General features: G+C 42.4%; 1 protein-coding gene across 1 annotated transcript in view; it reads left to right on the top strand.

Annotated features, from left to right (window-relative positions):
* The first annotated feature begins 3,484 nt into the window (after window positions 1–3,484).
* Window positions 3,485–12,403, top strand: part of LOC137322840 (protein furry homolog) — a 305,481-nt gene continuing 296,562 nt past the window's right edge. Inside the window, exon 1 of the mRNA XM_067985968.1 lies at window positions 3,485–3,619. The gene's annotated coding sequence lies outside the window, so the exon portion shown is untranslated. The remainder of the gene's footprint in view (window positions 3,620–12,403) is intronic.

Here is a 12,403-nt window from a genome sequence, read left to right as displayed (position 1 = left end):
CCACCCGTGAACAGGTGAAGAAGGGAAACCAAGGGCAGGGAAGAGGGGAAACTGAAGGTGAGGGAACAATTCACAGAGAAGAAACCAGAGGTGAGAGGAACTTTGATTCAACCCGTGACTAATAGTAATAAAAAGAGAAAATACTGGAAAAGCTCAGCAAGTGAGGCAGCATCTGTGGAGAAAGAAAGAGTTAGCATTTCAGGTCGAAGACCTTTTGTCAGATGCAACATTAACTCTGTTTCTTTCTCCACAGAAGCTGCCTCACTTGCTGAGCTTTTCCAGCATTTTCTCTTTTTATTACAATTACAGGGCTAGACAGACTGGATGCAGGGAGAATGTTTCCCCTGGCTGGGGAGTCCAGAACAAGGGGTCACAGTCTCAGGATACAGGGTAGGACATTTAGGACTGAGATGAGGAGAAATTTCTTCACTCAGGGTGGTGAACCTGTGGAATTGTCTACCACAGAAGGCTGTGGAGGCCAAGTCACTGAATATATTTAAGAAGGAGCTAGATAGATTTCTAGAAACAAAAGGCATCAGGGGACATGGGGAGAGAGCGGGAATATGGTATTGAGATAGAGGATCAGCCATGATCATATTGAATGCCGGAGCAGGCTCGAAGGGCCGAATGGCCTACTCCTGCTCCTCTTTTCTATGTTTCTATATTTCAGATTTCCAGCTTCTGCAGTATTTTGCTTTTGAGTAACTAATAGTAGCTCACTGAAATTGCCCTTTTAACCAACAGTATTACAATAACTCACTGATAATCTAAATATAACTGGTAATAATGGGTGCAATGCCCCAATATCCTACCTGTAACTAATAGTAATCTGATAACCCACTGATATTCACCCTGAAACTACAACTAGAATTCCCCCTGCACTGCACAAGGTCAGGCTCCCTAGTCAATGCCACTTTTAATAGGCCTGATCTCCCCTTGGACTCAGGTTCTGTGTGAAGGTGAAATTCTGAACTGGAAGCCTCAGTCAGAGCCGATCTGTACTTGGACTTCACACGTCCAAACCGGCCAACATAGACCGACCTGAACATATTGTCTTAAACTCAGCTCAGCTCCAACATTTCTAAATCACTCCCTCAGCTCAGAGTCAATAAAAGAGAGTTTTCATAGAATGATAGAAATTACAGCACGGGGGAGGCCATTTGGCCCCCGGTGCATCTGCCGGTGCTGGCGCTCTCTCCTGTAACCCAATTTCATCCAGATCCTGTTATATTTCTATTTATGCCATTCTCTTTTAAATGATGTTCCAGTCTCGACCTCAATAGCCACTTGTTGTGAAGCATCCCATGGTCTAATAGCCCTTCTCCCCTCCTCCTTGGTTCTTCTAGTGAGAATCCTTGGTCTCCTTCCTTTTGTTCCTCGTTCGTCCACCAGTGGAAACAATCTTTCACTGTTTGACAGAAGGATGGGCACCAGAATGAAACATTAGAAAGGAGAAACAAGGTGTACAGAGGACTGGGAGAGACAAATACCACAAAAGTAAAGAATAGTTCAGAAACAGGAGGGATCAAACAGGGGGCAAACGCGAGGCAGTCTAAGATGAGTTTGGAGTCCAAGTGCGTAAATGCACGTAACGTGGTAAATGAGGTTGGTAAACTGCAGGCATAAGTCACCACATGGGACTATGATATAGTGGCAATAACGGAGACCTGGCTCAAAGAAGGGAAGGATTGGATACTTAATATTCCTGGCTACAAGGTATTCAGGAAAGATAGGGAAGGTAAGAAAGGAAGGGAGTGGCAGTATTGATCAAAGGAACTATTATAGCACTGGAAAGGGGGGTCAAAGACAGAATCTATTTGTTTAGAATTAAGGAATAATAGAGGAGCTATTATGCTACTGGGTGTACATTATAGGCCACTAAATAGTGGGAAGGAAATAGAGGAGCAAATTTGCTGGCAAATTACAGAAAGATGCAAGAACTATAGAGTAGTGATAATGGGGGACTTCAATTATCCTAATATAGACTGAGATAGTAACAGTGTAAAGGACAGAGAGGGGGAAGAATTCCTGAAATGTATATAAGAGAATTTTCTTGATCATTGTCTTTCTAGCCCAATGAGGAAGAAAGCAGTGCTGGATCTAGTTCTAGGGAATGAAGTGGGGCAAGTGGAGCATGTTTCAGTGGGGGAGCATTTGGGGAACAGTGATCATAATATCATTAGATTTAAAATAGTTATAGAAAAGGACAAGGAACAATCAAATGTGAAAATACTTAACTGGAGGAGGGCTAATTTCAGTGAGTTAAAAAGGGATCTTGCCCAGGTGGATTGGAATCAAAAATTGGTAGACAAAACAATAATTGAACAATAGGAGGCCTTCAAGGAGGAGACGGTTCGGGTACAGAGTAGATACATTTCCATGAAGGGGAAAGGAGGGACATTCAAAGCTAAAGCTCTCTGGATGACTAAAGGTATAGAGATGAAACAGAAAAAGGCGATTCATGATGAATGTAAGGTTCGTAATACAGTAGAGAACCAGGCTGAATACAGAAAGTACAGAGGAGATCTAAAAAAGGGAATAAGTGGGGCAAAGAGAGATTATGAGAATAGATTAGCGGCTAACATAAAAGGGTATCCAAAAGTCTTTTATAAACATATATATAGTAAAAAGGTAGTCAAAGGATGGGTGGGACCAATTAGGGATAAAAAAGATCTTCTTGTGGAGGCAGAGAGTATGGCTGAGGTACTAAATGAATACTTCTCAACCGTCTTCACTAGAGAAGAGAATGCTGCCAATGTAGCAGTAAAGGAGGAGGTGGGAGTGATATTGGATAGATAAACTACCACAACCTGCTCTTCAATAGAAAGCTGCGGCTGTTTAACAGATTTTGCACCCCAGCCAACTGTGCTATAGATCAAGCTTCCTGGGTATGTTTTTCATGTGCTGGGAGCCTGTTCAAAATAGTGGGAGGAACTAGCATTGCTAAATACAGCATGGCGCACCCTCTGACCTGCCAGCAAATTGTGCCTGGCCATGGGCCAGCTTAACTCTGATTTTGCCACTCCTGCAAACTTGGAGCTGGTATGTCTTCATATTTCCAGTAATCAGTCATTACTAGACTGGTTAAGACCGAGTTGATTTGCACTATGGCATCTTTATTTGAAGTTTGACACAGTGCCCACGCTCTACTTTTGTTAAAGTGGTGATGTGGAAATCTCTGTATACTTTAATTATTATAAATCTCATAATCTCGGATGATGAGGCTTTGGAAAGGAAGGTCCTGCGTGTGCAATAGAAGAGTTTTTTTTCTTTTTATGCCAAACTATTATTTTAGTATTATTACTGTTCCTTATAGTCATGTAGGGTTATAAATTCAGCAGGATTAGTGGAAAGAATTAGCTAGATTTTTGAATATTGGTCTTCCTTAATACCTAGGTTACTTCATATCTCTTAGCAACAGCCTCACCCTCTTTTGAATTTATAATGTGTTGTTTAATACCTGTGATATTCACTTGCAGAAGAATCCTTGAAGGTCTTGAAGGTACATCAAAATTCAGGAGGTGCACCATTGACATCACCAGATCTTTTCTCAGCTGCCTTGTGTCTCTGATTCTGGCATCCACAAAGAATAATTCCATTGCCCAGACACTAAAAACAGGTAAATACATGTCTAATTTTCATTGCCCTTGTATGAATAAAGTAGACATGCATATCAAGAGATTTGATAACTACTCATTTTTATATCCTACACAAAGCTGTTCGTGGCAACTACTACATATACAACAGTTTATCTTGATGATTTTATGGTCTCAGATGTGGCAAGAGAAATGTATACTGTAGGTAAATTGTACACCATGGGGAAAAATAGAGGAGTATTTTTGTTATCTTAAAACACCTCTCGGGCCCTTCTCTCCAGCCTCCTCCCCTTCCTGTTACTCATTAACTTTCATTTCTCCCCTCTTGGGTACTTTGCTCCCCCAATCCCTACCCTAACTCATCACTACTCCTCTGTCTTCCTACTCTCCTTCTGCCATTCCAGGCTTGATGTGGGATATGCCTGCAGGTAGCCTCTGTGCCTTTCTTGGCATTCTTCGAAGGGGCCGTCGAGGCACTCGTCACTGCGTCCTTATGAGCAGCAACTCCAACTGCCCCGCCCTCCTCTCTCTCCAACTTTCATGCACAGCACGCCTGCTGCGTGCTAATCTTGCCAGTCTCCTTCCCGTCCCACTCATCCCACCCACCACTGCCTTTTCAGGCTCTGCCAAAGGATCAACAATCACCGACGCTCTCCACCTTTCCCTCCAGAATGTCTGTTCACTCACGAACAAGGCCCTTGCCATCCACGACCTTATTGTGGATGATTGCATTGACATCATAGCTTTGATTGAAACTTGGTTCATAGATGGCGACACCTTTGTCCCTTACTGAGTCCACCTGCCTGGCCATACTTTACACCATCTGCCCTGCCCAAACCTCTGCGGTGGCAATTTGGTCCTTATCATCAAATCACACCTTGGTCTCTCCCCTACTTCTCCTCCTTCCTCACCTTGTTCCACCCTTCTGACCTCTCCTTTAAAATCCTTGTTCGCTACTGCCCCCCCCCCACCCCACCCAGTCCCATCCCGGGTTTCTCCTTTCAGCTCATCCAAAACTCAGTAGCCTATATCCTATTGTGCACTAAGTCTTGCTCAACCATTACTCCTGTCCTTGCTGACCTACATTGTCTCCCAGTCCTCCAAAGCCTCCAATTTAAATTTTCATCCTTTTGTTGAAATCTCTTCATGGCCTCACCCCTCCCGATCTCTGTAACTGCCTCCCACCCTACAACCCCCCACCAGAACTCTCCATTCTTCCAACTATGACTTCTTGTGCATCCCTCCCTCCCTTTGCTCACCATGGCAATCATGCTTTCAACCAAGTAGGCCCCACACTGGAATTCACTCCATAAACCCCTCTGCCTCTCTACCTGCCTCTCCTCCTTTAAGAGATCCTCCTTAAAACCCATCTCTTTGACCAAGCTTTTGGTCATCCATCCTAATATCTCCTTCTTTGGCTTGGTATCGATTTTTGTTTGATTATGCTCCTGTGAAGCTCCTTGGGACATTTTCCTACGTTAAGGGCATTATATAAATGCAATTTGTTACTGTTGTTTATATGAGCTCTTTAATAAGGCAAAACTTCTCAAAGCGCTTCACAAGATAGCCATTGAGCAGGAGTTAGGAGAAGAGTTAAGGGAGGTGAGCAGAGGTAAGTTTTGAGGACGTTTTGAAGATAGGGCCTGGGGGTATGGAAAGAACTGTTCTTAACACGGTTGTCTCATAAGTGGATTCATCCTAAAAGAGAATGCCAAGATATATTAGCAACTGTAGCTTAGAAAACGTGCAAATAAATGAAAACATTGCCGTAAGCATTATTTGTGGCTCGCAAGGCTCCATGTTATGCACTGAAGTGTCCCTTGAAATCTAACAAAGACATGTATGTTGACACTGGTGCATTCTGGGAAATGTAATGCAACAGTTTGATATGTACAGAGGGACACTAGTACATTCTGGGAGTCTGCTACTTTTTTGTCTTAGAGGCTTTGGCAATGCAGCAAATTTAAATTTAGGCTTATGATCCAGGGCCAGGCCTCCTAATGGGAACGTTTGTGGAGTCTTTTCAAAGACATTAAAGGCAACTTGATGTAGCGAGTAAGTTTGGTCAGAGATAGATCAGAGATTAAGAGAAACAACACTTATATTATGTTAGAAACATTAGCCTAGATTTTCTGCCAAAGTTACACTGGGGAGCCAATGTGTCTCCAGCAGAATCAGAGAGATAGATCAATTGATCAATAGATAGCAGATAAATGGAGTTAAGGTACAGATCAGCCATGATCTAATTGAATGGCGTAATAGGCTCAAGGTGCTGAATGACATACACCTGTTTCTATGTTCCTGGATGGGTATGTTTTCCTCCTGTCACTAATAAGTGTGATTTTTTTTAATACTCTCTGACTTTCTTGCTCAAGTGAGCAACTGGAGGAAAAACTACTTGTGTGAAAGTGAGAAAATGTCATTTAGCTCATCAAGCCTGCTTCTTCCTCAACCTATGTAGCCTCTGCATTATTGTGGATTTTATTTCACATACAATCTCACCTGAGAGGAAAATCAGGAAAATTTCTTTCTGGTCCCCAAAGCTGTTTGGTAACAAAGGTACATATGTATCTATACTTACACATGCATTATTCAAAACTAGCTTATCTGTTATATATTGAAAATATTGAGTCTCAAGATTCTAAAGGTATTACACCAGTAGGCAACACTTTAAACATAACTCCTGTGCGGTTGCTATGGGAATCTGCAACTTGCAGCACAGCTTCTGATGTTTGGCATGGTCCCACAGCAGCCTGAACCCAACAGCAGCTTGCTCATTACTGAAATAATAGGTTGCATAACTGTTATACATGTTATTGATACTGACAGAGACAGACCTCACAAATATAATGGCCTAAGCTTCCCATCTCCCCCATTAATTGGAATGTTTCTCCAGCGGGATGGGACTTCCGCCCACACTGGCCATATTTCTGGCACTGGAGTCATTATCTTATGGAAGGTGGCCTTCATTGAGGAGTTGTGCCAGTGTGGGGGTGGAAACTTGCTGTGGCAGCCCCTACTCCAGCAGGAGAAAGAGGCAGCCATTATGTTTTCTTAGAAAAAAATTGTTCTTGTGATAATTTTACCTTGACTTGGTGGGATCTATGCATGTCTGTGCTGTGAGAGCACAGACTCTTTTCTCTTTTCAGCCTGACATCTGAACGCCGGACATTGGGGCCTACAGGTGACCCTAATGTTCAGCCTTCATGGAATACGTGAACTATAAATGCACTCGGCCACCTATGGGTGGGCATAGGGTGCCCCAATGGAGCCAGCCCAGTGGAAAATGGAGGGGAGACAGGGATGAAGCAAATCACAGCTTTCTGCATCCGCCTGCCCAGATCCACTGAAAAATCAGCAGGGCAAGCTGGAGGAAGGGGGGCAGAGGAGTGGAATAAGGCAGAAAGCCCAGACCAATATTTGTAATACCATTTACTTGCCACTTCAGTAAGCATGCTTAAAAGACAAGTTACTTTGTTTTTTTTTCCGAAACCTAAGTTGGAAAATCCTACCCAGCCTTGTAAGGGGCAGAATCTCTGGGAGTTCCCACTTCCCTGGCCCATGAGACTTGGCGTAAGACTGAAGCCCAGTACACAAAGTCAAATAAAGCATGTCAAACTTGGTTATATTGTGATAATAATGTTGATCCCAGGAAGGCATGTGAAGTCAGCACACTAAAGGCTAGACGGCTGGACTCTCTGCACCACCACACCTCCATTGAGATGTCCGATTGGAAAATTTAGGCTGGTGTTTTCTACCAATTCTGTACTGTAGATGGAGTAGTTGCTCTTTTTATGGCTGGTACTTAAGAATGCAAATCTTTTTAAAAAAAATTATGCCACTTCATTATGCAATAAGCCAAAATATTCTGAAATTTGTCAGTGCATAATAATTTATTGACCGCCAAACATTAAATCCGTGTTAGTAATGTTGCAAGGGCAAGGACATAATATTTTGGTTTTATTAAAAAATACCTCTGTTACTACAAGACAGGAATTCATCAAGATACCTTCTACTTTTGTTTCTATAAAAAGGCACCTTTTTGAAAAAAGATAGATTTGGCTGATATGGACCTATTAATCATCTGCGCTCACTGCAGTCATTCCTACTTGACAATCCCTTCGCAAATTAGTATATTAGGCAGTCAAAAGCAGGGCAGACTACTCAAATATCTAATTTGCATGTGGTTTTTGCAGCTCACTGGAAACAGCAATAAATAATGAATTGCTACCTGGACACATTTGTGCTTGATTTTGTACTGCAACACTGTTGTTTTTTTTCTGCACCACTGAATATATATGAATTAATTATGATATCCAATGTATTTTTGCATTAGAACACTGGAGTTCTGGAGGGGAAGTTGCTGGGAATTGATCTTTCAGGTTATATTATAAATCCTGTAGCCATTGTTTACCACAATTGAAAAAAGGATGTGAAAAAAGAAACACAACTGTTATTTTGACATGTTTGATCCATTTGGATTAGATGAATGTAAATTTATTATGCAACATTTTATCAAATGCTTTCTGGAAGTCCATATAAACTATATGACTGACGCAGATGCAGGACCATTTGAAGACCACTTCCTCATCTAAATGCTACCCCTGCAACATCATCTGTGGACATGGGGTCAGCTTCCACATGTACAGAGGGTGGTGGGTGGGAGCCGACACCCAGCTCTAACCCTTCTTCACCTCTCTCGACCCCTCCACTGCCTCTGCGTTGTCAAACTGCTTGTCCGACATTCAGTCCTGGATCAGCGGCAATTTCCTCTAGTTAAACATTGGGATGATCAAAGCCGTCACCTTTGACCCTGCCACATACTCCATACCCTTTCCACCGATTCCATCCCCTACCCGGCCATTGTCTCTGGCTGAGCCAGCCTGTTTGCAACCTCAGTGAATTATTTAACTCCGAGCTGTTCTTCTGATGCCATATCCTCTCTATCACAAAGACCACCCGCTTTCACCTTCTTAACATCGCTTGCCTGCGTCCCTCCTTTAGCCCATCTACTGCTGAATCCCTCATCAATGCCTTTGTTACCTCCAGACTCGAATATTTGAATGTTTTCCTGGCCAGGCTCCCACCCACCACCCTCTGTAAACTTTAGCTGTTCCAAAACTCTGCCGCCCGTATCCTATCCCACACCAAGTCTCATTCACCCATCCCCTCTTTCCTTACTGAACCACATTTGCTGCTGGTCCCCCAACACCTCCAATTTAAAATTCTCATCTTCGTGTTTAAATCCCTTCATGGCCTCGCACCTCCCTAACTCTGCAACCTCCTCCAGCCCTACAACCCCTCGCAAACTATCTGTTCCTCCAACTCTGGCTTTTTATGCATCCCCTTCCTTTTCTGTACCTTTGACAGCTGTGCCTTCAGTCGCCTAGGCCCCACTCTCCTGGAATTTCCTGCCTAAGGTCTCTGCTTCTCCATCTCACTCTCTTCTTCTAAAATCCTGCTTAAAACCCACCTCAAAATACACCTTTTCCACCAAGCTTTCGGTCACCCCTCCTAATATGTCCTTCTTTGGCTCGGCACCAATTTATTTCTGATTCTGCCTCTATGGCTCACTTTGGGGTGATTCTCTATGGCAAAGGCACTATATGAATGTACGTCATTGTTCTAATCTGAAAATTTCACCACTTTACATTGTGTTTCTGAATACAGGTCATTTATATAAATTAGAAACAGTATTGGTCCTAACACCGAGCCCTGAGGCATCCTGCTCAATACATATCCCCACTCCAACATAACTCCTCTAACGTGAACTCATTGTTTCCTATCATTCAGCCAGTTTCTTATCCATTCCCAGGATTTTCTCTGAATCCCCACAGCTTTGAGTTTAATTAATAGCTTTTTTATGGAACTTTATTAAGAGCCTTTTGGAAGTCTAGGTAAACCATGTTATAGGGTTAACCGCAGTCTTCTTGGATTGCCACTTCCTCAAAGTGGAAGAGGCTGGTCGGGCAGGATCTGCCCTTGAGTCTATGCTTACTGCTTTTACCTAGTTGTTGTTGTACAAATGATCCTCAAATTTATTCTTGATAATCGATTCCATTATTTTATGTGAAATGGAAATAAGACTAATTGGTCTGTTGTTGCATGTGTCTGTTTTGTCACCATTTTTGACTATGAGCACCACCTTAGCATGTTTCCAATTTACTGGTAACTTCCCATTGGTCCATTGGCTCCCTTACAATGACCATCAGTACCACACAGATCTTCTCTCGTCTCTTGCAGCGCTCACTTATTTATTTGTTTTCAGCCCATTTAGATAGTCTAGGACTTCCATCACATTTATAATAAAATCATTAATTTTACTTGGGATGTCTTTGTCCAGGACGGGCGCATTGCTCATATCTTCCCTTGTGAACACTTGGAGGAATATTCATTCAGAATATTTGCTGTTTTATCCTCATCCTCAGTTTCAAGCCTGTTTGCATCTTCACTCACTGACCTCTTGATGCTAAGGTACTGAAAGAATGTTTTTATTTTAATGTTCAGCCTCAGCTGCTATGCTTTTTTCCAGCTCTCTTTATGCCCCTCAGATTGCCCTTTTGAAGTGCTTCTTCATTTTTAAAATATTCATCCCAGTGAAGCCTTTCTCCTTTCTCCCTGCAGCAGTTGTACAGGCCATTTTCCTCATTATCTCACTTGTAATTTGTTTGTCAATATATTTAGGGTCACGTTTGCTTAGTCTGAGCTTGTTGGTTTTGGGAATGTATTTATCCTGCATGGTCAACATTATGGAAGATTATTTATGAGGGGTTTTCCTGATCTCCCACCGTAACTTCAGCGAAAACCCTGGAGAAACAGTGTAAACAGCCGTTATGAAATTACAGGTGTAGGTTCCACTTGTCTTCTACTGAGGTGCAGTTGAACAACCTCCCTCAATATCTCTATGACTCTATCGGACCAAATGCTGGAATATGGGATTAGAGTAGACAGGGCTTGATGGCCGGTGCGGACACGATGGGCCGAAGGGCCTCTATCCGTGCCGTGTAACTCTAATATATTTGCTTTAGTTGAATTTTAATTTCATTGAATTTAGCCATTTTAAAGTTATATATTTACTTAGTGCTAGGTATTTCTTTCTCCCAGATCATGTTAAATTTTATTACTCCATAAGCATTCATGAAAGATGCTTCTACTATGTGTATGACCAGCATCACTTATGACTAGCCAAGCAGCAGATGTCACTGCAATTGCCTGGGGCTCCATGGCAGACTGCACTGCATTGCAGATAACTATTTGTTCATAATTGTGTAGGGCTGGATGGTGGACTCCTCCATACTCCCTCTTAGACCTTGCAGTGTATTTTGTATGAACACAAGTGATTTATTTAGACGATCTTGCTCAGACAGCAATCTCCAATTGTAATTAGGCCCTGTGAAATCTGAATCTCAAGACACTGCAGCAGAACCAGGAACTATGTTTGACCTCCAGCCAGCAAATATCCATCCTTGAGCATTCAACACTAAGTGTTGCTCCTCAGCTATGTGCTGTGATTCATCTTGTGCTTCCTCCTCAATCACTGTCTCCATCCTGCAGGGTCACAGATACACAATCAAAAGTAGGAGATTTAGAACAGAGGATGGGAGAAACTTCTTTATACAGAGAGTTTAGAGGCTGTGAAATTCACTTCCAAGGTTGAGGCAGAAATTGCACCAACATTCAAGATTAGATTGGATGGGCGGATGAAGAAAAAGGGGACGAAGGAATATGGGAACATGCTGGATAAATGTAATTAGGACTATTTGCTTGTGTAGAGGGTAAATACTGACGGCCTGGTTGGTTTGAATGGCCTGTTTCCATGTAGTATGTTCTATATATTTCCATGTGTGTTAGCTGTACTGGCACTCGGCAAAGATAGCAATAGTGAACTAGAATGCTGTAGATATAAAGTTCCTCTGAAACACTGGCTGTACCTTCTCTCTATTCATCCTTTCCTGAGTAAACAAAGGTCCAGATTTTCTTCCAAGCCTGCCTCCACAACCTCCCCCCGCCCCCCTTCCCCCCTGCCGCCCCCCAAACAGCCTGAATGGATATCAAGTGGAATGCACCTCTCAGGCCTGCAACAGTGGTTAATTTTGTTCCAGTTATCAGGCATAAAACACTGGCAGGGGCAAGCCTGTGACTAGGATGCATTGGACCTAAGCAGATGACCTGAACCTACAAATACAGTATGCCCCGAAGCCCCAAAATTTTAAAATGAGTTTACCATACTCAAATGAGGCTGTGCTCAATTTTCACCCCCAAGTTAAGGTTCACAAAATATGATGCGCTGCAACTTATTCATGGAATGTTGGGCATCTGATTTTGCAACCGCTTCCTGCTTCCTGCAAGCCCCCCTGCCACTGGTAGTAAAGGTGCATCACAAAATTGGGACTTACATCATGTCAGTGGCCACAGCTGGGTCAAGAGACATAATTGGAATTTGTGCCACTGGTTGTATTTTTAGAATATAACTGCATTAAAACAAATTTTTGTGAAAACTGGATGCCTGTTAAGATTATTTTGATTTGACTGATTCACTGCTGCATTTAGGTGAAAACCTTTTTTTAAAGCAATGTTCTTACCTTTAAAACATCCATTTTTAAATTAATGATCATACACTATTCTTGTTCAAGAAATGTTGTATTCTTAGCTAAAAGATAAATAAAAGGAAGTAAGCACCTGTTTTAGTTTCTTAATTTGACCTAGATTCTTTTATTTATATTGGGCTGAATTTTGCTGTGAAAATAACGTCGAGGCTAACAGTGCTCGCTGTTATTTATGTCCAACTTCCGGCAACTGCACGTATG

This window comes from Heptranchias perlo, chromosome 6 (assembly GCF_035084215.1).
Source record: "Heptranchias perlo isolate sHepPer1 chromosome 6, sHepPer1.hap1, whole genome shotgun sequence".
Taxonomy (NCBI): domain Eukaryota; kingdom Metazoa; phylum Chordata; class Chondrichthyes; order Hexanchiformes; family Hexanchidae; genus Heptranchias; species Heptranchias perlo.
Note: the sequence above shows the minus strand (reverse complement) of the source record. Positions and strands in the feature narration are given on the sequence as shown.